Here is a 25,960-nt window from a genome sequence, read left to right on the forward strand (position 1 = left end):
TATATCTAAAACTAGAGAATGATAGTCTATGTGAAAGGAATATTAAGAAGTTTTATCCATCATGCATTGGATATACAATCCATGAGTCCTTCCTTTGGAATGGAGAAGACACTCTTATTTATACAAAATCTTGCTTTAAAACCAAGATAAACAATAATAAATTTGGATCTACATATATTTCATGTGGTTCCAACCATTTACTAATATTTTTTTGTTTGTTAAGTAATGTGAGTCCTGAGATGACTAACACATCTAACTTGTGTCTTGAGTAACCATGACCAAGGGGCATCTAATCCGTCAAAATCACTAATTCAGGTGGATATTGGTGGCCACCCACCAATTCCACTTGGACCCCCACCATTGCTTCTTTCAGTTCTTCAATTTCCTTAATTGTAACATAGTTTACTATTTTTAGTAGTTTTTGGGTCCTAAACTTCCGGAGCCCTTTTGAGGCACTAAACGACGTTTTTTTGGAAATCTACCGCCAACAATTTTCTATTTAAAATTGTCTTCTCTGTCGTAGTCCTTGAAGAGATCTTTCCAATGGGTTATCATGCACGTCAAACAGAGATAATATGACCAAGTCACGACCCTGGGAAGTTGGTTGCCCAACTCACCCCAACGGGGCCCATAAACTCTTGGTGTTACATCTCTTCGGGTTATTGGGTATGAAGAGGGGCAAGTTATAGGCCCCATGCTCAAACTTGGTAGGAAATGTACATAGAAATGCTTGGGCTATAGAGGCTATAGGGTGATCCCCTGATAATAAAGTGGGAGTTGTTTAAAACCCTTATCAAATATTGGTTCTAGTTTATTGGGTATGAAGAGGGGCAATGGATCTATTGGCATTATTTCCAATAGAAGCATGGTAGAATGTGTGAAAGAACAATGTTGAGTTCATAAAAATAGTCATTCTGCTAGGTAGGTATTCCAAGAACCTATATGTACTCCTTAAGTATTTGCAAAGTCTAAATATTCACTTACTAAGATAAGTGATACTCTTTAAACCCAAGATATTTAATAAGGCATGTGTGCAAGCATAGTCTCTATAGAATATGGGTAAAATAAAGGACAACCAAATGGTTACAAATAGGAAAACCCATCGAGGTGATTTGGGGGAGGGAAGGTGTTATGCTCTTAACCTGCAAAACGATACCCAAATACAGAATATGCGAAGAGAAGATACCCAGAACACAGAACAGCAATGATTTTATTATTCAAAGAGAAATGTTCGCTTGCCTCTTCGAGGGGGCAACCTCCGATAGAGCAGAGCTCGATTACAAAATAAGACACAATACTCCTCGCAGGGAGTCTCTATCCTTTATATATGACTCATACATGCAATACCACGGATCAATATCGTGGGTTTTATTAATACCATCTATCTAATACTACGGCCCATTTGCATCTAATTGTGGTCCCGTCATTAATTGCGGGTTAACCACTTACAATTATTAATATGGGCTTTATTGACTCTTGACTATGACGTGATCCCATTACATAAATAAGGGGGTTAGGGTGGGACCCTAACATGCCCTCCCCCTTAAGACTAGCCTTGTCCTCAAGGCTGAAGCTGCGGAAACTGCTGAAGAATAGTGGTTGGTTCCCAAGTTGCATCTTCCGGAGAGGTGTCTTTCCATTTGACGAGGACTTCCTTAATCATGCAGCCGCGCAGTTGCTTGTCTCGTGTGTCTAGGACCTGTTCGGGTTGAAGCCAGATGGGCCCTTCTTCGTCCAATTCAGGTAGACTGGTCTGAATTCTGCAATTGTTCCCAATCACTTTCTTGAGGCATGAGACATGGAAAACTGGATGGATTTTTGCAGTAGGTGGCAAGGCCAACTTGTAAGCCACTTCTCCAATGCGCTGAAGTACTTGATATGGTCCGTAGAATTTGGGAGATAGTTTCTGACACCCCTTGTCTTTGAGTGATGTTTGCTTATATGGTTGTAGCGGTAAAAATACCTAATCCCCTTCTTGAAATTGGCGCTCTGAGCGATGCTGGTCTACCTGTTGCTTCATGCGGTTCTGAGCTTGATGAAGATTCTCTCTAAGATGGGCGAGCATGGTTGCGCGGTGTTGTAGGAGTTGATCCACTGCTTGGACTTTTGAGCACCCCTTGAGATACGAAGTAGGTGAAGGCGGGGGTTGACCATATACTGCTTCATAGGGATTCATTTTGGTGGTGGCATGATAGTTGGTGTTATACCACCATTCAGCCAGAGGTAACCACTGTACCCAAAGGTATTGCTTTTCTGAAGTGAAACACCTAAGGTAGGTTTCTAGACATTTGTTGACGGCTTCGATTTGACCATCCGTTTGCGGATGATAGGAAGTACTGAGTTTTAGTTGAGTGCCTTGTATCCTGAAGAGTTCCTGCCAAAAATTACTGGTGAAGATCAGGTCGCGGTCGGACACAATAGAAGTGGGCATGCCATGCAATTTGAAGATCTGATCCATGAAAGATTGAGCGACCAAAGTTGGTGTAAACGGGTGGGGTAGGGCGCAACAATGAGCATACTTCGACATTCGATCCACAACCACCATGATGACTGACTTGTTCCCTGACTTTGGAAGACCTGTAATGAAATCCATAGAAACCTCCGTCCAAATGGATGCCGGAATGGGCAATGGTTGTAATGTGCCGGGTGTGTTGACGGTTTTCCCTTTGTGGCGTTGACAGACATCGCATTCTGCTACGAAAGTAAGGATGTCCTTTTTCATGCCTGTCCAAAAAAATGATCTTCTGGTGCGAGCATACGTCTTCTGAAAGCCCGAATGTCCTGCAATGGGAGATGAGTGCAATTCTGCCAAAATGCGACTTTTGAGGGTGGATGTTGGTGATATTACGACTCTGTCCCTGTAGCGAAGAATATCATCCTGCCACGAGTAGCCCTTGGTGGAATTTGGATCTACCTGCAATTGAGAAATGAGTTGAGAGAGCCCGGGGTGTGAAAACCATTCCCTGCGAGCCTCTTCAATCCATTCTGGAATGGGGAGGGAAATTGCTAGCAGAGTACTTTCCTCCTCAAATTGGCGAGATAATGCATCTGCTACACTATTGTCTTTCCCTTTCTTGTAAATGATCTCATAATCATATCCCAGCATTTTGGCGAGCCATTTATTTTGCTGTGGGGAGGATAGGCGTTGCTCCAAAAAATATTTAAGACTGTGATTATATGTGCGGATTTGGAAACGTCGCCCAAATAAGTAAGGTCGCAAGGTCTCGACTGCATGTAAGATGGCCATCATTTCCTTCTCGTATGTAGATTGGCCCAGATTCCTCCCACTTAGTTGTTGGCTTGTGAAGGCCAAAGGTCGCCCTTCCTGCATTAAGACCACCCCAATACCTGTACCCGAAGCATCACATTCAATGACAAAAGATTTGGTGAAGTCAGGTAGTGCTAAGACTGGAGTGGAACACATGGCATTTTTTAGAGCTGTAAAGGCCTGTTGTGCTTCCTCATTCCAGAAGAATGAATTTTTCTTTAGGAGTTGGGTGAGGGGCTTCGCTATGCGACCATAGTTGCGGACAAATTTACGATAATAGCCTGTGAGACCCAAAAATCCTCTCAAGCTCTTCAAGGTCTTAGGTTGAGGCCATTCCTGAATTTCCTGGATATTTTTGGGGTCCACCTTGACACCTTCACGCCCCACAATGTGGCCCAAATACTCAACTTCTGCCATGCCAAACGAACACTTGGACATCTTGACAAATAATTTATGCTTGCGGAGCAGTTGCAAGAGTAGATCTACATGCTGAAGATGTGCGGCCCAAGTGCAACTATAGATGAGGATGTCCACGAAGAAGACAAGGACAAATTTCCTGAGATATGGTTTGAGAATGTGGTTCATAAGGCTCTGAAAAGTAGAGGGGGAATTACAAAGACCAAATGGCATGACCAGGAACTCATAATGGCCTTCATGAGTTCTGAAAGCAGTCTTGGGAATGTCGACTTCCTTCATGCGAATTTGGTGGTAGCCTGAGCGAAGATCCAGCTTAGTGAAGAATTGAGCCCCATTGAGTTCATCCAGCAAATCGTCAACCACCGGGATGGGAAATTTATCTTTGACTGTCAACTTATTGAGGGCCCTGAAGTCGGGACACATCCGCCACTCCCCATCTTTCTTGAGCACCATGACCACTGGGGATGAATAAGGATTAATGTTGGGACGAATGACACCTGCTTCCAAAAGTTCCTTGATTATTTTTTCTATTTCATTCTTTTGTGTGAACGGATATCTGTATGGGCGCACATTTGGGGGTTGGGCCCTGGAACCAAGGTGATGCTATGATCATGTTCCCCTCGTGAGGGTGGAAGCTCATGAGGCTTGTCAAAGACCGGCAGATGGTTATTTAAAATCTGTTGCATCTCACGATGAATTGGCAGAGGCTTGGTTTCAACTGCCTAGATGGCATTAAATTGAGCTACAACTCCATGATTTCCCTTTTTTAACAATTTTTCCATCCTATGCGAGCTGATGATAGAGGGGGCTCCCACCTGGTGTCCACGGAGGGTATGTGTGTAGTTGTTATGCTTAAAACTCATATATAACTCCTGGAAATCCATTGTGATTGGCCCAAGAGTGCGGAGCCATTCAGCGCCGAGGACAATGTCGCAACCCCCCATGTGTATGGAAAACATGTGGGTTTTCAACTGATAATCCCCCATTTGAAGTTTGACATTTTCACAGCGGCCTTCACATTTCATTGTGCCTCCATCCGCAATTTGGACTTGGAAGTTAGAAACTGCTCGTACAAAACAATGCACTGCTTCTGCGACTTTTTGATGGATGAAATTATGTGTACTTCCACTATCAATCAAGACTACTACTGGGGGATGTTTAATAAAACCTCTGATTTTGAGAGTTTGAGGGGAAGAAATCCCTGCCAAAGCATGCAACGAAATAACTGGTTCGTCAGAGACATTGTCCTTTTGGTTGTCTTCTTCTAGCGGCTCATGTTCCTCAAGTGGTGGATCTTCCTCTGTTGAGCTGTAGTCAGTGGCATCAATTTGAAAAAATTTGGGTTCCTTGCATTTATGACCTGGGGAGTATTTTTCATCACAGTAGTAACATAGGCCTTTCTTTCTTCTTTCAGCCATTTCCGCAGGTGACACCTTTTGGACCTTAAGTGTTTGAGTCGTGTTGTGAGCTTGTGGGGGGCGACCTTTAGCGGAGAAATTTGGGCGACTGTATTGGGCTGCTAATGCACGTTCCACGTTACGAGCTACCTTGCAAGCCTCCGTCCATGTGGGAGGGTGGTGCAGTAGGACTTGGGCTTTGATAGCTTCTTTAAGACCGCTGATAAAACATTCCGTGTAGAACACATCTGAGAGACCCCAAGTGCGGAAGGCTAAGGCTTCAAAAGCTGTAATATATTCATCCACTGTACCAGTCTGTCGGAGCTTAGTAAGACGACCCAAAAACGAAGATTCCTGGTCAAAGCGGTCTTGAAGAGCTTTTGTGAATTTGGGCCAAGTCCTAAAAGGTCCATTGCAAATTTGATGTCATTCCCACCATTGCCACCTTTCATTGTCCAAGTACATGCTCCCCACCATAAGCTGAGTCTCATCATCTAAGATGCGATTCATATTGAAATACTGCTCCATTTGGGCTATCCATGCCGATGAGTGAGAACCGTCAAATTTATGCATATCCAACTTGGGAGGTCGCTGACGGGGTTGTTGGTGGGTGTGCCAGACGTGAGGAGAGTGGCTAGACTCACCCTCATTGTGTCCATTGCCATTATACACCTCCTCGTGGGCTTTCTCCTTGCCCTTCTGGATCATGCCCTCGACCAGGCTATTTAGTCGGTTAAGCTAAACGTTGACGGTTTGCATGGATTCTTCAAGTTTGTCCATCCTTTCATTGGCCATCGCTTGAGCTCTAGTTTCTACCATACACCAACCTGATTTTTTTTGGAAAGTTGGGATTGCCTAAAAATTTTCACTAAGAATTGAATGGTACCACTGTGCTCAGCTCGTCGTCCTGATTCTGATGGGCTAGATCACCAATAAGCGCCCCAGAAGATCTCAAACTTTTTTTTTTTTGAAAACTCCTAACGGAGTTTTACTCCTTCCTTATCAATACTGCAGTTGCCAATTCCTCAAAATGTCAATGCGGCCAAAAGTCCTGCAAAAATTATACCCCGGTATAGGAACCCTTCACAACGATTCCAATCTGGTGGATCTGAGATATGTGAATGGCGGATCGGATAGCTCTGGGCGGCGGAACAGACTGTTGTTGCGGATCTGATGGATCTAATAGATCGGAATGGTTGTTCTGCGAACTCGAGACTGCGGGACTGATGTCTGTTGCTGCTGCACCCCTTTGCACAAGCAGATCTGGAAGAGATGATGTGTGATCCCCTGATAGAAAAGGGAACTATGGTCTTGAGGAGTGTCAGGTGCTACAGATCACAATATACATAAGGGTCTGGCAGTAGTACTCGGCCCAATGTTTCAGGGCTCTAACTAAGGAGGATCGACCGTACCCTTAGCCGTACAACCCGACTACCCTATCGTACGGGCGAGTAATCTCTTCCAGTGTTGTTCTCGGTGTACTGTAGCCGCAAGACGGCCGACGGTTTATCTATGGCGAGGTTTCAAGGGAGCCTAGGGGGCTTCTGATATACCCAGAGGGTACGTGGAAGACAGTCCGTGCGCGGTTCTGTCTAATGCGCTACTACTAGAAGGGGTACCCACAGGGGTTACAAGGGAGTCCAACAGACGTGACCACCTCTTGTATTTCCTGCGTGCATGCCTCCCTAAATCTGCAGGTTTATGCGCTCAACGACAGATCCCATGGTTTAAAGACGCCGGAACACGTCTCTAGCCAAAAAAAAAATTGCTAAGAAATAGAGATCCCACCGGCCCTGGAAAGTGCTCTGATACCACTTATTATGCTCTTAACCTGCAAAACGATACCCAAATACAGAATATGCGGAGAAGATACCCAGAACACAAAACAACAATGATTTTATTATTTAGAGAGAAATGTTCACTTACCTCTTCGAGGGGGCAACCTCCGATAGAGCAGAGCTCGATTACAAAATAAGACACGATACTCCTCGCAGGGAGTCTCTATCCTTTATATATGACTCATACACGCAATACCACGGATCAATACCGTGGGTTTTATTAATACCATCTATCTAATACTACGGCCCATTTGCAACTAACTGTGGTCCCGTCATTAATTGCGGGTTAACCACTTACAATTATTAATATGGGCTTTATTGACTCTTGACTATGACGTGATCCCATTACATAAATAAGGGGGTTAGGGTGGGACCCTAACAGAAGGAATAACTGGAAAGAAAAGGAAAAGGAGACAAAAATCATGACACATCAATGCAAGGATACAAACAATCACTAAACCATTGTAGTACCAATGGTCACACTTTAAACCATTGTAGTACCAATGGTCACACTTTAGATAATTGTTGTAATCTACATCCAACATTGAATCTAAAGAATCACAAGAGTGATGCTAAGAAAAAGAACATACTATATGTGTATCTAAGCAACCACAGAATGTAGTTCAAATGTAGATGAAAAAATTTTCTACACTAGAATGAAAAAATAGGTGGAGCTAAGTAGCCTCCATCCTAAGGAAGGGAGTGAGATTACTGATCTCTCCCATATTAAGATCTTGATCAAGAAGATATAGGTAGATGTTTTATTTGATTTCGATTCACAAGACAACATCATAGCAAAAGATTCCATCACAAAGCTTGGATTGAAATTTATGGTGATCCTCACCCATATCCATTGGTATGGGAAAATAAGGATGTAGAGCTTAGGGTCACTAAGTAAGATCAAATTTGTTATGTGCAAACTATATTGATGAAGTGGAGGTAGAAGTAGCGTCGCTTAATCTGTGTGTTGCAACGTTTGGAAACCTTGCATGTATGTGAAGGATACAATATTCATGAGGAAAGAAGACTATTACTACTTCATGAAGGATTGGAAATTCTTCATTTTTAATGCACGCAAAGGTAAATCCGACATTTTTCTAGAAAGTGATAAAGCAATCGATAAATTAATTAGTTTGGGTAGGAAGTTTGTATTAATTTTCTTAAGAGAGAGAGGACAAGCAAATAAATTGATAAAATTAAAGGCATCTTTCGAAGCATGTACTGAAGAGAAAAAAAATCAAATAGAGGAGATTTTACTAGCATATAGAGAATTGTTCCAAGGGCCTTTAAAAGGATACCACCTAAGAAGGAAGTATAGCACAAATTCAATTGTTGCTTGATTCATCATTGTCAAACATTAGGTTATACAAATAGTCCATCTTGGAAGCACAAGAAGTGAAGAAATAGTTGTAATAGTCATTGGAGAAGGGTAATTCAACTAAGCAATTCACCTTGTGTAAATGTTTCAACTCTAGGGAATTAATGCCCTTATGATCTGAATTAAAGATATGAATTATCAAACTAGATTAATGCATAAATTAAATTCATACCATAGCATCAATCGATCAATAGTTGGAAACTAAATAATGGAAGCATTAAAAATAGTTTCACACATACACAATTATACACTCCTTCAAAATCATATTTTCATTCATTCATAAAAATTATAAGGAAACCTCCACAATCTACTAAAACCACTAGTTGCATGGTCACAATTCACCCTGACTTGAGCTATCCAACTTGCGAAGAAGTATGACCTATTGTATGCTAGTTTATATGGATGTATGACCTATTGTATGCTAGGCTATATAAATTGTATACCCTTTTTATGTATAACTATACAATATGTCTATATGACTATACATATATCTATTGTATGACCTTATTTGTTATTTTGATTCACCTCTACCTCTCTCTCTTTCGACTTGCTCAAATGTTTAAATTTGTCTAAACCCTCTACCTAGACGTATCTTTGTACTTTTAGTTGAGACCAAAATCTTAATCTATTTTTTGAGATTGTTACTAGTCTAAGTCATGCATGCCCAAAATAAACTTTTCAGACTTAATAGCTAAATACACAATTTTTTGTTTTTTTATTAAAGTGAATTGCAAAATAGAATTACTTTTTGAAAATAACTACCTAATAATTTCTAGGAAGATAGTGAGTAAACTTTTTATAATTAATTAAACTATTTACAAATAAATACATGAAAAGTTGTATATATAATTGTAGTTGAAATTTTAAATTAGTTTATACTTAAAAACAAAAAACAAAACAAAAAAAAATGACGACAATGCTAACTAACAGGAAAGAAACTAACTATCAATAATACTAACTAATCTAACTAACAGGAAAGAAAACTAGCTATCAATAATACTAACTAATCTATTGCGGTAAAGAAAAATAAATCCAAATAAAGTTGCTACAAAAACATATGACAACTAATTAAGAGTAAAAATGTAAAAAACATATTACAACTAATTAAGAGTAAATATGTAAAGAACAGAAAACAGAGTATGTTGTTGAAAAAGAAATTTTGTGGGGACCAAGAAAGGAACAATGGAAAATGGAGAACTTGGCAGACTCTCTAGAGCAGAGGAGAATTCTGGTATCCTCCTTTCCTGACCAGCTAAGATGGGGAAAGAACAACGAAGGAAACTTTAATCTCAAAGAAGCTAAACAGTTAGTAGCGGGATTTAACTATCCTAATCTTGATCAAGTTTGGAAGAATCTTTGGCAGAGCCTCCACTGGATGAAAATAAAACTATTTATTTGGCTAGTTTATCATAGGAAAATCTTAACTTGGGAGAATCTCCTAAAAAAAGGATTCGTTGGACCTTCCAAGTGCTACTTTTGTGACTCACAAGAGGAGACGATGGATCACCTTCTTAACCTCTGCCCATTCACCTCCATCGTGTGGGAGTGGGTGGCCTCAATCTTTAAGCAAACTGATAGGGACAGACTCAGCATCTCCAATACTTTGAAGAATTGGAGGAAAAACTTCTCAGGGAATGAAATTATTAATAGAGCCTGGACCCTGGTTCCAGGCTTTGTCATCTGGAATGTCTGGAAAGAGCACAATAGTTGAATCTTCAAGAACAAAGCAAACAATCCACAGCACATAATTGACCAAATTTTAAGGCAGCTCAAAGACACAGTCAACAGCCTATTGAGGACACTTCCTAAGGACCCTCCTCTGCCCCAAGATGCGAGTATTCTTCTACATTTGGGTCTTCAATCCATAAGCCCACAGGGCATTATCAAGGGAGTGAGCCAAATAAATTCAGATATAAACATTTGGAATCCTCCTCCATATGGTTTCTTAAAGGTTAATATAGATGGAGCATCTAAGGGCAACCCAGGGTTAGCTGGTTTTGGGGGTGTTATAAGAGATGAACAGGGTCAAATTAAGAAAATCTTTCATGGCCACTTGGGAAAGGCAACTAATAACATGGCGGAACTCATGGCCCTAGAGCAATGCTTGGAAATATTGGTGGATTTAGATTCTCATAATGTCATCATTGAAGCAGATTCAGAACTGATTATCAGAGCAGCCAAGAAAATATGTAATGGTACATCACCGGATAAAGTGTTGAAACACTGGAGGCTCTTGCAAATATTTCACCGTATCTACTCCCACCTGCAAATCCTAAAAACTGTAAGCTTTGTCCATGTGAAAAGAAAAGCTAACATGGTAGCAGATCGTTTGGCGAATGAAGGTGTGATTAAAAAGGAAAGGGACACCCGGTACGTCTAGGAGCTGATACCCCCAGGCAAACTGTTAGAGGATTGTCTAGGTCAGGCTGCCAAAGATATGGAACAATGGGAAAGGTCGAGATCAGAGGAGGAAAATGAAGGAAGCAGGGGCGTAAGGATAGATTCTGGAAGTGTGGCAGGCTCGTCACAGTGATTCAATGGATCAATGGATACACAGTGATTCAGCGAAAAGTAGAGAAAATGGGGTTTAAGCATAAATCCATCATAAATCCATCCAAGGAGTAGGAAGCGTCCGAAGGGGGGATCGACGGTCATCGCTCAGCGATAAAGCGCAAAAGTCCTTTCGTGAGGAAGTGGTTTCTTATACCACAAGTGGTATTTCGGAAGGGGCATAAGTGGGAACTGGTATTCAGAGGATGGCTTCCGATTCCACTCAGCAAGCGACACGTAGTAGCAGGAAGGAAGAGGATACCACTTTTCAGGCGGGTATTCCTCAAGCTACATGTCCACCCGAAATATATGTAGACCGTTGGATCCACGAAGGGATGATCAACGGTGGAGGGTCAGATGCACCGGGAATGCGGACCCGCCTTTTTATGGTCGCAAATGTAATTATTTTGAATTCTAAACTTTTAGGTAGTGGGGTCGGGTGTTTTTTATATTATTTTACCTGGGTTAGCCATATATACAGATTGTGGGGTTGGTTCCAAGTGTTAAAGGTTCAAGCCAATTCTGCTTCAGTTAGGTCATGTGGGCCATTTTTTGGTAAACGCAAGGAAGTTTGGTTTACCTTGTAAAATATGTAATGTAACTGTTTCGGTTAATAGAAAGATCCACTCTTATTTGACCAAAAAAAAAAGAAAAATAAATTTTGTGAAACTGAAAAAATACAGAAATTATTTAAATTTGTCTAAACCCTCTACCTTGACTTATCTTTGTACTTTTAGTTGAGACCAAAAATCTAATATATTTTTTGAGATTGTTCCTAATCTAAATCATGTATTCGTGACATACACTTTTCAGACTTAATCGTTAAATACATGATTTTCCACTCTTTTACTAAAGTGAATTGCAAAATAGAATTATTGTTTGCAAATGACTACCTATTAATTTGTAGGAAGATACTAGAACTTCATTACTCATACTGGACTTCTACAATGTTCTCATACAAGCCTTATTTTAATATCAATCCGAAGTCATTTTATTTACAAAATGCTCAACAAAATATATGCATTTTGGGCTTTACGTGTTCCCTAGCTCGAGAGAATGAGGAAATTATTTATAGTTATTTATAGTTAATTACAAGAAAAACTATACACATCATTGTAGCTGAAATTCTAAATTAGTTTATGTTTAAATACCAAAAAAAAAATTACAACAATACTAACTAATCTATTGCACTGAACAAAAATAAATCCAAATGAAGTTGGTACATAAACATAATACAACTAATTAAGAGTAAAAATGCAAAGAACATAAAACATAGTATGTTGCTAAAACAAAAATGTTGTGAAAGTGAAATGAATACAGAAATGATTTCTTGCATTGAGAAGATGGATAAAATATGTCGGAAATGTAGAATGAGTAAATACATAGTGGAGAAGTATGTGTAGTAAAAGAAATTAAATTACAAGAAAATGTAAAAATGTATACCAACAAGAAAATAACCACCACGGTTGTAGAGTGGCCCTTGCTCTACAATCTGCTAGTGGGTTGCAATGCCTTACACACTCACAAAAACATGAAACAATTGATTCTTATTAGTAAAAATTATACTCACATAGTCCAAAACATCCAACCCTCTAAGTTTGGTTCTCATAGTTTATATACAAAAAATTTCTTTCTAATTGGCACAACTTTTTAGTGATTCTTGCCAAGAATAAAGGAGGCATTTTTAGTATGGCAATTAGGTACCTCAAAACTTATCACATATCCAAAACAAGACTAACTTAACAAATTTTTCTGAGTTGCCCTTCTTCAACCTATTTTCAAGCCTAGTGGATTGAGACAAAACCATAAGGCTAAGCTAACAGGAAAAATTAATAACAGTAGTGAAAAATATTTTTTACAAAAGGAAAAACTCATTTTTGCTGACAAAAGTTGCAATATCAATGGTTTTTTTCCTTGGAAATGCTTTTGGTTGCAGAGAATCTTCGTAATATTGATGTACATATTGGTACAAACTTTAATGTCATAGATCAAAAAATCCTCAGCATGCGTACCGTCCAAGTGATCTTCTCAGTGTCATGATTGTTGACTAGGATTTTTGCCACTCTTATTTTCATATTTGAAATCATAAAAGAGTGTCCAACTTGATACCTGCAAACTCATAACCAACCACGTTCACCATGGCACTCAAGATTGTAAGCTTATTATAAAAAATGATTACCACTGGATCCAATCACTCTAGTTATGATGAATAAGTGGAATAGGAATAGATGAAGTACATGATTTTTATAAGAAAAGTGGTGATAAAAAGGGTGATTAGAAGTGACAAATTCAACCGTTATCAATTCCATCATGAAACCTATATTGTATGAAGTGATATGCGATCTTTATATGCTTGGACTTGTCATGAAACATTGTATTATTTTATATCACTATGATTATCACAGTAAATGACTCTTGGTTCCAATTCCTAATCAAAAAATCCTACAAGTAATTTGTGAAACCAAATGTCCTCCCAACTAATGGTACTCGCTGCCAAGTACTATGCCTCTACTAAGCTAAGTGGTATAGAAGTATACTTCTTATTGAATCAAGGTTTCATTATTGATCCCAAGCTCAAGCAACACCCTGAGGTGCTCTTCCTATTTGTTGTATTTCCTACCCAATCTGAGTGAGAATACCCCTACAAATTGACTTCACCATCTCCAATATATCTTATAACATACTCCATTGTGCCCGTCAAATACTTGAGAACATGTTTTTCTTCTATCCAATGCTCTTACGTTATCTCCACCATGAACTAACTCAAGGTGTCCACTACAAAACATATATATGGTCTAGTGTTTACCAAATACATCAAGAAACATATCAATTTCTTGTACATCATAGCATTCACCAATTTTGAATATCAATCTATCACCTTATTTAGATTAGTGATCATGGGTATGACCATAAGTTTGAAATCCTCCATTGAAACCCTCTTTAGTATCTCAACTACATATTTACCCTACTGTTGAGGCCTCCGAAATCTGTGGCAACAACAAGGGGGATAACCACCCGGTCCGGACCGTAATGCAACTCCTTTTCCGTTTGGGATAGTGGCTCCAACTGGATATGATGGGACCAGTTTCCCAGTGTTTTGGGTTTTGGGTTTATATTATTTGTGGGATTTTTTCTGATGATTCGCAAAAGAATAACTAGAAATTAACACAACTTTATTCTAAGATGCAAAACTTTGAATTAAATCTATTTTAATACAATATGGGGTATTGTTGGTTTTATGCGATATTAAAAAGGTGTCTATGTAATCTATGATGATATAGATCAATCGCAGACTATACATAGTTGATATTGTTAGCGCTTGAATTTGGCCTCAGGCTGAAAAAGGCAAAATCCAAGGCAACATCAAACCACTTAGCCTCGTAGCTAGCCCTACGGGGACAGGAGAGGGCTCTCTCCGGGTCTATCTCGGCAAAAGGTCTTCAAAGGGCGGAGATGACCAATAAAGAACACTGATTTTAGGCTAGTAAACTGATAGGGAAAGTTTGATTTTAAATTTTTAGAGTTTTGTTGGAAAACTGAGCATAGCAATTTTGGGTGTGGGGATGAGACACAGTTTTTGCAGAGGTCTTTTTGGGGCAAGGTAGGAGATTGTCTTGATGCCTTTGAATTAAGTGAATGGATAGGAATGACCGGTGAGGAGCTAAAGAGAGCAAGAAACTTTCGAGAGTTCTCTTTAGACAGAGGAAAACATAGATATTAAGCAAACTTAAAGGCAGAGCATATAAATTATGAATTCTACCTTAACACTTCATTTACTTAATGTGCAGAAAAGAGAAGTAGGAAACTGATACACATAACACACTTACAAGTACATGAGAGAAGCACACCATCAACACAAATAACCACAGGAATCCCAAATAGTGCTGCAAAACCCTGGTCTTTCTTTGCGAAAATTGCAGAGATACAAAGAGTAATACAGTCTAAGCTTATCCCTCAAGAGTCCAACCTCTCCAACCATGAAAATGATTTAGAAAATACATAATATAGACCATTCCAACCCATTCCCTAGCCTCTAGGGGTCGAGCTCATCATCCTAGGAGCTGTTTCAACCAATTCTAAACAAAGCACTACAATCTAGGCAGTCAAAACAACTTGCCTCTATAAGCTAGGAAACCAATTCATTCATTAAATGTTTGCTATTTTATGAATGAATCTTCTAGAATAGGTAAATAAGTGTCATGTCATCATGAAATTACATCAATTACATCAAGGAGGATGAAAAATCCCACCAAAAAGTCAAAACTAGTCAATGCTGCGTTTTCCTGAGCTGAAGGTGCAAAACTGGCAAATTTTCCCAACGCATAGCGCGCCTTTCAGCCCACTTTTGGGGCACTTCCCGGCATCTAAATTCAGCGCAGGATATCTCGTTGGAAATTTATTTGAGTCTAATTTCCAAAAAAATTGTAATTTTTCAATTTGGAGTTCATTTGCCCTGTCAAAAAGCAAATCTCCCAAGACTGGTCAAAATGTGCCAAATGAGGCTGCCTCAAGGCAGAGTGCTGTTGCCGTCAACTTTTGAATGCCTTTCTCAACTCCAAATTGAGCTCATGATAGCTCATTGGAAATATATTTGTGTCTAGTTATCATTTGACTCATCAAGAAAGTCATTTGGCCAACCAAGCTAGGAGAAAACTTGCTTTTCCCAAGGTCACTTCAGATGTGCATTCGATTCTCCTGAGGCAACGATATTTTTGACATTTCTATAAAACCATGACACATGTGTAAAAAGTGAAGGAGGTTTTTCTTCTTTGGCATGTTGTGGACAAAAACCTCTCTCAGTTTTTCAAAATTCATCTTTTATTGCTCTGAAACATCTTTTGAGTGAAACTTGTCCCGATGTGTGAAACAAGGAATTTTGTCGAAATGAAGCAAAATGAAGGGGATAAGAGGCTTCTAAATTCTTGGGGAAATTTTTGGAAGTAGGGAGGGGTGTTAGGAAGCAGGGGAAAGTGGAATCTCAGAGATCGAGCGAGGGGAAGGGGTCCAAAAGGGCAAAACACAGGCCCAACCTAGAAAATTGCCAGGTTGTAGCAAAAAACTAGGGTTTGTGGAAAAATGAGGAATTTGGGGAATCTTAGTGATGGGAAGCATTTGATAAGGTACTTTAAGGATAGGGGAAGGTGTATGAACATCAGGATACAAGTTTTGCTGATGATTTGACCGTTCAAGAGAAATTGCCTTCAAAACCCTAGGAGAGGGAAATGACCTTACCTAGGCGCAACTAAAGCATGAACAAGGGGTAAAATGACTCATTAGACACTGACATGATAATGAAAACCCTATGAATGATGATAAACTCAGCAGAATGATGACATGGACCGACATTTGGACAACTTTAGAAGGAGTGAAAGCAAACCCTAGACCTAATGCCTAGTGACCAAATTTTGCTTGAAAACTTTTTTGAAATAACAAAATTTGACCTGGACACTCTGAGACCACTTTGTAAGAGCATATTTGATCACTGGAGGAAGGATGGAAATACTGACACTAACAGATATATAGTAAGATATTTCCTTTGAAAAGATAGTTAATCAAAAGAAATGTGAAAAACATATCACATATTCTAATGATCACATATAAAACAGATTATTCTTTATTCTGATTTTGTACAATAGTGCAACTGATACTTCAAACAGAGATGACAGATTTCATGCATAATTCATGAAATATAAACTTATCACTAATGCTAGAACAAAAATTTAGCAAACATGATAATAGTACCAGATGTGTACCATTTTGCTCATTGGAATAGTGACAATAGGCCATAATCAATCTTCTACTAATGAGTATCCCAAAGAATACAATAGTGCATCAACAGTGATCAACAAAAAGATATTTGATTGAAAAGACCATGTTCCATGATTCCATCAAGGCATCTACAAACTTACGATAGCGCATTCTTTGTAAATGTTCTTAATAAAATTCTAGACCTTTCTCTAAATGCATGAGAAGGGTTTAAATACTATTCTTAATTGACTAAAAATAACTTATACAAAATATCTATGAGGAGGTTTCAAACAACCTTCCTCGTTCCTAGTATCCAACTTTCCAAAATAAAATTTCTCAAAAAATGACTCAGGTCTTCATTGATTAATCCCCGCTGCCAGCTTTGCCTCTCAGTTCACAAATGTCGTACATTGGCCTGACTTGTGGTGGAATCCCGAATTGTGTTCTCAATTGCCCTGCAAATATAGCATCATGTAAAGGTGGCAACATTCTCTGTACTAAATCCAAGGATAAATTCAAGGTCATAATCCGACTGTGTGGTTTGACCAAAAGTTTCCATATTGCTTCCCAGTCGGTTTTTGATAGCCCCATAATTGTTTCTTTATGTAGCTGACTCTTATTCTTCCAATTCTCGTCTAATGCTTTAAGATCAGGAAGTGTTTTTGGATCACTCTCCTTTATGAGGTTGGATGTGTGCAACATGTGATTTATTGTTTTGATAATGCTTTTTGAAATACCCGATGCTCTGGCTATTGCTAGTTCGGCCTGTTTCACCTATGAGTCCCAATCAGTGAATAGAATATACTTATGTCTTTCATTGATCTTTGGGAGACTTGAACTTTTCCCTTCAACTGAATCATGCCACTCAATATAATCAGAGATATTAGAATTGAGTTCATTGAACTCAATTCTTTGATCAATAATGATGTTTGTTAATTGTTCACTAGTATTCATATGTGGAATGATATTTGATATATGTTAGAGGAAGAGCTGCTTTTTCTTTGACAGTAAAGTATTCAGTGTTAAAACCTCATTAATGAATTCCTCTGTAGTAGGAATATCCTTATACTTTGCTAGGTCACTCTTTAGCTCCTGGACTTGTTTGTTTTTAGCAGATAAGTCATTTTCATGACTTATTCTCAGTACTTACATATCCTGTTGTAGCTTATGTAGTAGCTCCTCTGCAAGACAGTTCACGCTGGCTCTTTCTTCATCTAACTGTCGCTATAATAGTGTGATTTGGTCATCCTTTTCTTTAATCAAAACAGAGACTTCGGTTGCTTTGTCGATTATTGTTGTAGCATAGGCTCCAACAAATTGAGATAGCTGAGTCAAATGTACGGTTAGATTTGTTTGTGTGTCCTTCCATAGGAAATCCATAAATTCATGTTCTGAAGGAGTTTTGGTTCTCCTCCTCTTCCTCTGTCTTTTTACAACAACTTTATGAAGAGGGTTGTAAAAGACGTCTAGAGGAGGGATATATGTTACATTCAAGACAATTTCAATAGTTGGATCTACAGGAATTACCTCTATATCTTGGAAACTTTCTTTTGGCCCTTCAGTGGTCACTGCTGCTATTTTCCCTGGTGGGGTCTGAAATCCTGTGGGTTCCTGTGTTGATAATACGTTAGGGGTATCATGTAGTTTGTCATTGAATGCATCCCGCATCTTTTCTAATTCATATGTTTCTACTTCCTGATCTCGTGACGTGCCTGGCTTAGTCTTCTCCTGAGACTTCGTTTCAATTCTATGATCAATAATCCAAAATTCTTGTCGAAGGTATTATAACCTCGGTTCTCTAAACTGTTGAAATCTTCTTAATTTCTCTAGATTTAGCTGTGTCTTGGCCACATTCAGAATCTGCTCAAAGTCCTCAGCTAATTCCAGTAAATCTTCAAACTCATCTACTATGTGAGTTACAGGTCTGATCTTAACTGAAAGGGTGAATTTTTTTTCTACTTGTTGTGGATCAAAATACCTTGATGGTAGAATGAGAAGCTTTAATAACTGCATATTCTAGTTCTCTTTATATGCATGAGCATAATTAAGAAGGGTAAATGACCCACACTGAAGGGGAAAATTTGGCCATAGGGATTTCTTCATTTCCTTCAATGTTTTTGTGAGGCCATTTCCTACTGTTTGGTATGCTACTTCTCTTGCCAATAGTTTATTTGATACATGCATAGGGAGGACATGTGGGAAAGCTTGGCTACCAAATATCCTGATATAAGAGAAGGACTCTTCAGTAAAATACCTTCCGATTTCTTGGAGGTCTGTGATAGCTTCTTTTGTGAATCTCAGACATCTTCTGTCGAAAACTAACCGATGTAAGGGGAGAACAACTCCATGGCATAATTGGTGAAAATGTGGAATAAAATCTTGTTCCCACATTTACTTATAACTTAGGAAAATAGGAGTAGGATCATTGGTAGTCCATTTCCCACCCACGGTTGGAAAATGAGTGTAGAAACAAATAGCATCGAAGACATATGCAGACATGAATAATTGGGGAACTTCTCTAGAGGAGGCAGCCCTGGTTTGGTGATATTCAGTAATCACTTTTGCCAAATTCTCAGACAGAATGGTTACCTAATTCATAATGTGAGAATTAACACAAGCATCAATTAAAGGAACCCAATTGATCGAGAACTTAGAATTATCAAGGAGACCATACAACCTACATAGAATAGTGGCTACAAAATTATAAGGGTTGGCTAAAGAAGCAATGGGGTACATACCCACTTTTTCTTGTTTGAATTTATTGTCTCTTCTCCTCCGTTCTTGTATCATTTGAAATGGGTCTTCATTTTCCTTTAAAAACTTTGCAACAAATTGTTTGTCATAAATGTCCTGGGCATTGGGTAGCTTATGCATTTGTTGTAAATCTTCAGCTTTGAAAGATCCCAAGGCTATGTTTTTAGTCGTCTTGATAAGTCTGTCTTCCACTTCTGTATTCTCTACTGCCCATCTTAAAATATCTGTGTATGGCAAAAGCCCAGCCCTTGCTGTTATTCGGTGAAGGAAAGAGCATGCATCGTCTCTGAACTGTACTCTTAACGGTTTTGTGTTGTCAGCGGTTGGTCGAATGTATGTTACTTCAGGTTTTCATTCTCCAGTGTATTATAGATAGTCTGCCAGGCAGTGGCGCCTCCATCTGCAGTGCATATTGTATCTGTAAAAATGGACGACATATTTGTGCTTAAAGTTTTTGTGATAGATTGCTTGGTATGCTTCTGCATCACCTTTCGAATGGACATCACTTGAGTGGAGTTCCTATTAAAACCAACAACAATTAATTTTTGCGTAAAATAAAAGATTTGATGAAATGACTGAACTTTGTAAGAAAAGATCCAGGAGCGAGTTCAGCATTAATCAACCATAACAAACACCATGATTACATGCATAGGGATGATAACCATATTAAATCATTCTGACCTAACTCGTGTCCAGCTTAAAAACACTATTAAACATCTATCAAATCCGTCATATCGGATATTTAAGCTATAGTGCGAATGAAACTTTGTTTGATGGATCTTGCGATATGCGATATGCGATATCGCAAAATCGCAAGATCGCAATATCGGAGTTTTAATAGGTAACAATTAAGCTCTTGCCATAATATCCTCCGATGTGCGATATGCGATCGGGATGTCGCATACAAAGTTCAATCGCAAGTCGCATATCAGTATTTTTTGAATGTGCTTAACTTTGCTACTAAGGAATTATGTGATTTTGCGATTTGCGATGAGGACTTTAATATGTTTTAAGTTAGATTCAAAAAGGGCTCTTTGAAAAGCAACAATTTTCTGAGAGTTGGCATTTTATTCAAAAAAAAAGGGGAAAAATTCAATTTTTAAAAGGGTCCCTATTTGTATTATAAATAAAAATGGGGGGGTTGTTGCATAGCATAACACCTACATAAGGAAAATCTCCCTTGGTCTTTCTCAAACCTCCAAACCTAAAAAGTAATGCATCATGTCGATGTTATTCATCTTGAAATTAGCTTCCATGTCCACTTTTCACCCTACAATGAGTTTCTCTGCACTTGTAACAAACAAGTCATCGACGTACAACACCAAAATGGGCACATGAGTCCAACAAATATATAATATATAAAAGTTAAAATATTCTTTACTTTTGGTGAAACCCATACTCCAAAAATATCCATGTATCCTAGAACACCATGCTCTTGGTGCTTTCATATTCCATACAAGGCTTGCTTAAGCATGCAAACATGGGAATTCTTTGTAGAAATTAATGTGTAGATTCAAGATTGCTCATGAAATTTACTAAATCACAAGACTTGAAGCTACTCTACTAATCTGCAGAAGTTAATTTACCATCTAGAATACAAATCATAGACATGCAAAAGGAAACATCACACATGCACAAATATTTGTCTAAGGGAAATAAATTGCTCGAAACCCCTTATTATCTATATTGCATTAATCGTAGAATAGAGATGAAATACATATGCTTGATCAAGCCTAAGCACACTCTGCAAGTGTATAGTTTATTCCTCTACCTGACTGAATGACTCTAGCCAACACTTAGCCAATTTTCAAGCCCTCTGAGCTCATATTTCCTTGCGTTGTTCCCTTGGGAAATTGGCCTTTATTATTTAGGAATTTCCCACTATTGAATTGCGTAATTCCCTAGGTCCTTCCTCTTATTGCATACACCACATGTACACATTGGAATATGCTACAACTAATAGTACATTGCTTTGGAATCTCCATCTCAACTAGGTAAATTTAATTCTCTGCATGCAACAATTATCTTGGGTTGATTGATCAGTTAACTAGTTGATCACTAAGCGCGGTTGAAGTCCACTTCCACAACTTGACCTCCACCAGTTCTTCTGACATTTAGAACTAGTTAAACTGACAATAACTCAAATTAACTGAAATAAATTGTTACAAATTAGAAATCAAACATATTTAACTAAAATCAAGCTTCCCCAAATCGAATTAACTAATTTAATTGAGTGACAAGTGCCATGTTACCTCAGTTAACTACCTCCAATATTTATGCTGAAATAGAAATTCAAATTTTCTCTAGTTTGACCAAGGCAAAGTCAAACAGATATTTCCTTGTTGCATTTTCAACACTCCCTCTCAGTAAGAAATGGATTATCAACCACCCCTATCCTATACCTGTGGAACTCTAACTTCCCTCTTGAAAAGGCCTTGGTCAAAATATCAGCATCGTGTTCCTTTGTTGGAATGTATTGCAAATCCACCTCTACACACAATCTCATAGATGGTGATACCAGATATTAATATGCTTGGATGGTTCGTGAAAAATTGGATTTTCAGAGAGTTTGATACAGCCATGATTATCACAGTAAATCACAATAGGATCCATCATCTGACTAAACAAGCCAACAAGTATATTTCTCATTTGAATCGCCTCACATGTTGCTTGACTTGTAGCCATGTATTCTGCTTCTGTCAAGTTGAGTGCCATAGATCTTTGCTTCCTGTTGTACCAAGAAACCATTGCAGACTCAACATTGAAAAATCCACCTGATGTACTCTTTTGTTTTGATGGAATTCTTGCCCAATCTAAATAAGTGAAGCCACACAACTTCACTCCCTCTGTCTGATTGTACCAAATTCCAAACTGGGTAGTGCCTCTAAGGTATTTTAGAACATGTTTAGCTTCCCTCCAAAACAGTTTGTTTGGCCTATCCATATCTTGGCTCAGTTGGTTGACTGCAAAGCACATATATGGTCATGTGTTCACAAGATACATGAGTGAACCCACCAATAGTCGATACATAGTCACATCCACTTCCTCACCTGAAGTGGCATCCTCTTTCCTACAATTGGTCGCTAGAGGAGTCTCCATGGTTTGCACCTGTGCATGTGAAACCTCTGAAGTATCTCATTGGCAGAATTTCCCTGATAGACAAACAGTTCCCCATCACCTTTCCATACTTCCAATCCGAGGAAGTATTGCATGAGACCCATGTCCTCCATCTCAAACTCTCTTGCAAGGTCCTCCTTACAAGATATGATCATATGCTCATCACCAGTCAAGATCAATTCATCAACATATAAAACAATAATAAACAATTTACCTTCTACCAAAATATGATAGAGGTTTGCATATGCTTCACTTTTGGTGAAGCCCAAACTGGTGAGATAGTTATCGATCCTGGTGTACCAAGCATGGGGTGCTTGCTTGAGACCATACAATGCTCGCTTGAGTCTACGCACATGAGATTCTCAATTAAATGTCTTGAAGCCTTCTAGTTTCTCGATAAACACCTCCTCCTCGATAACTCCATTGAGGAATGTTGTTTCCACATCCATTTGGTGGATCTTCCACCCCATCTGCTCAACCAAAGCATTGATTGATCTTATGGATGAGTACCTTGCAACAAGAGTAAAAGTCTCCTCATAGTCAATCCCCTCAAATTGAGAGTACCCCTTGGCCACAAATCTGGCCTTGTACTTTTCTATGATTTCATATGCTACCTGCTTCACCTTGAAAATCCATCTTGAACCCACAATTGATTTGTCTATTGGTCTTGGGACCACTTCCCAAACATTGTTCTTCACAATGGATTTGTACTCCTCCACTATGGCATCAACCCATATTGGTTTCTCTACTGCTTCCTCGAAAAAAGATGGATCAATCTAAACTAGCTCAGTCATTAGAGCCATGTAGCTAGTGTATCAATATGGTGACCTTCTCTTCTTGCACTAATTTGAAAGAGCACCCACATTCTCCCTCGCATCTCGCACAAGTCCCTCAGCTTCTTTGGTCCTTTTCCTGTCTTCTCTGGATGGTTATACTTGAGTGGTTGTCTCCACTCTCTTCTCCTCAACTTGTGGCTTCTCCACAACATCCTGAGGCTCCTCCTTTGGTGGGATTTGAAGCTCCCTCTCAAGAGATCATCACATGGATTTTTCTTCATCAAATTTGACATCCCTTTGTACAACTGTCATTCTGAGGGATGGAAAGTACACATAGTATTTGTGGGGAGTTTCTGTGTAACCCACAAATACCCCCAACTTTGTTGTCAACTCTAGATTCTTCCTTGATTCTTTGGAGACATGGAAATAGGCAGAGGCTCCAAAGATCTTGAAGTGTGACACATCTGGCTTCCTCCTCGAAAAATCCTCCTCTGATGTGATCGTTTCAAGAATTTGATGAGGACTCTTGTTCTACAAATAGACCGTTGTGTTGCATGCTTCAGCCCACATGTGCAGAGGTAGGCTTTGGTCATACAACATCGTCCATGTTGCTCCCACAATTCTGCGGTTCTTCCTCTTAGCCACCCCATTCTGTTGTGGATTGTGGGGTGTTGTCAACTCTCGCCGAATGCCTTCTTTAACACAAAATTTTTTAAACTCAGTCGACATGTACTCACCTCCATTATCACTCATGAGAGCCTTCACCTTCTTACTTGTTTCTTTCTTCACCAGTTCCTTGAACTCTAAGAACTTTGAGAAAGTCTCATCCTTCTTCCACATGAAAAAGATCCAACACTTTTGCGAGAAGTCACCAATAAAGATGACAAACAATTTGTGCATGGAATTGGAGGTTGTCGAGAAAGTTCCACATACATCAGAGTGGCTCCTTTCAAGGAATTCATGTGCTCTCATGTCTCGATCCTGGAAGCGGCATTTGTGTACTTCCCCAAGGTACATCCTTTTCATGTATCCTGCTTCTATAGTGCTCCTTTGGGGAGGCTTGTGGTCATTTGTTGCATGATCTTCAAAGCACCATGACTCAAATGGCCAAGTCTTATATGCCAAATTTCATTGACATCGTGTCTCTCCACCTTCTCTACCTTTGTGATCAATGCAATACAATCCTCCACATCTATCTTGTAGAGGTTCTTCACAGGAACCCCGATCTCCTTCACCTGTCCCATGGTTATGTATCTCAGGAATGCCTTCCCTCTGCTAAAGATCACAACATAACCACGGCCTTCCAAAACTGAAATGGAGACAAAATTATTCTTTACACCTGAAACAAGCATCCCATATTTTGTCTAGGCAAATCCTCTTTGCGGATAGAGACGATCCCTCTAGCCCAATGAGTGGGACTAGAAACCTACGTGACAATCTACAAGACAATTTCCTAAATTACAATCGAAATGAAAGATGAGGAAGATAGCCTACCTCGTTCTGATGATATAATGTCCTCCTTTGTTGAATACCTCGAATCGCTTATGCCTCAGGCTCAGTCCTACTGTTCACAACATTTGAATGCCTGCATAAGATATCAAAGACACAACAAAGCATACAAATACAAATAGAAAAATCGAAAATAATCAACTTAACATATCAAGGAGCATTAATTTAAATGATGCATTGACACAAACATTTATGGAAAGTGAACCAGTAGTAGTATATATTAATAGAATAAAGGAGGAAGCATACAACCAAGCCTTTATGTCAATAATCTCTCCTTGAGTGAATGTCCAAGTCCAAGCTCAAGCTCTCCAAGCACTCCTTCTCCAAGCCAAATGAGTAGCATGTAGACACTATCTCAGCATAAGGGTGCAAATATCCAAAGGCCAACCATTTGGGAATGGGAGAGGATGAATATATAGGCAGGGAGAAGGAGTTAGGATCTATCCAAACATAGGGGAAGGCCCTCATCTCAAGGAGGTAGCTCATATGGATAATATCAAAGCATAGAATTGGGAGAATTCGACCACATCCATATTGAACAGCCTCTAGCTCGTCTTTCTGGAAGCCTCTAGATCACGAAGATTCTTGTCCTCTTTGGGAAAAAATTCCTTTTAGGGATCATCGCGGTTATCCAAGCCAAATGTGCACTGGCATCGCGAGGCTAGTATAGTGCAACTAGCAATTAGCACGGGTTTCTAGTGTCAAGGTCGCGATGATCCTAAAATTAGGGTTTTATATCCCTTTTCCTCAGGGAAGGCTCAAGGCATTTTTCCATCAGTGCTTTAGGGAGGATCTGAGCTGCATATCAGGATGGGTACACTATATGATTGCCAAGTTTCGGGCACTTCGGGGTATGACACAGGGAAGTGCAGGAGGCGTGACAAAATATTGTGCAACAGATGCCTCCTAAATCATGAAGGCAGAACAAAGAGTGATGGTTGAGATGCTTTACGAGATTTTACAAGGACGAGAACAAAAACTGTCAGGTGACCTGCAAATCAAGGATGCATATACATATACATATCTAATACCAAAACATGAATTCATGGTATGGATGCAGCCATCTGGATAGAAAGGGCTATGTGAAAAGATCCACGGCATGCGCACAGCCATCCTAATGAGAAGGATCATCTGTAAATATAAAGTCCCATGGTATGTTCATAGCCATCCATATAGAAGAAACATGTGTACAATCATGAATAATACAT

This window comes from Pinus tabuliformis, chromosome 2_2 (assembly GCF_031772625.1).
Source record: "Pinus tabuliformis cultivar Carrire ecotype Pingquan chromosome 2_2, CPIR1, whole genome shotgun sequence".
Taxonomy (NCBI): domain Eukaryota; kingdom Viridiplantae; phylum Streptophyta; class Pinopsida; order Pinales; family Pinaceae; genus Pinus; species Pinus tabuliformis.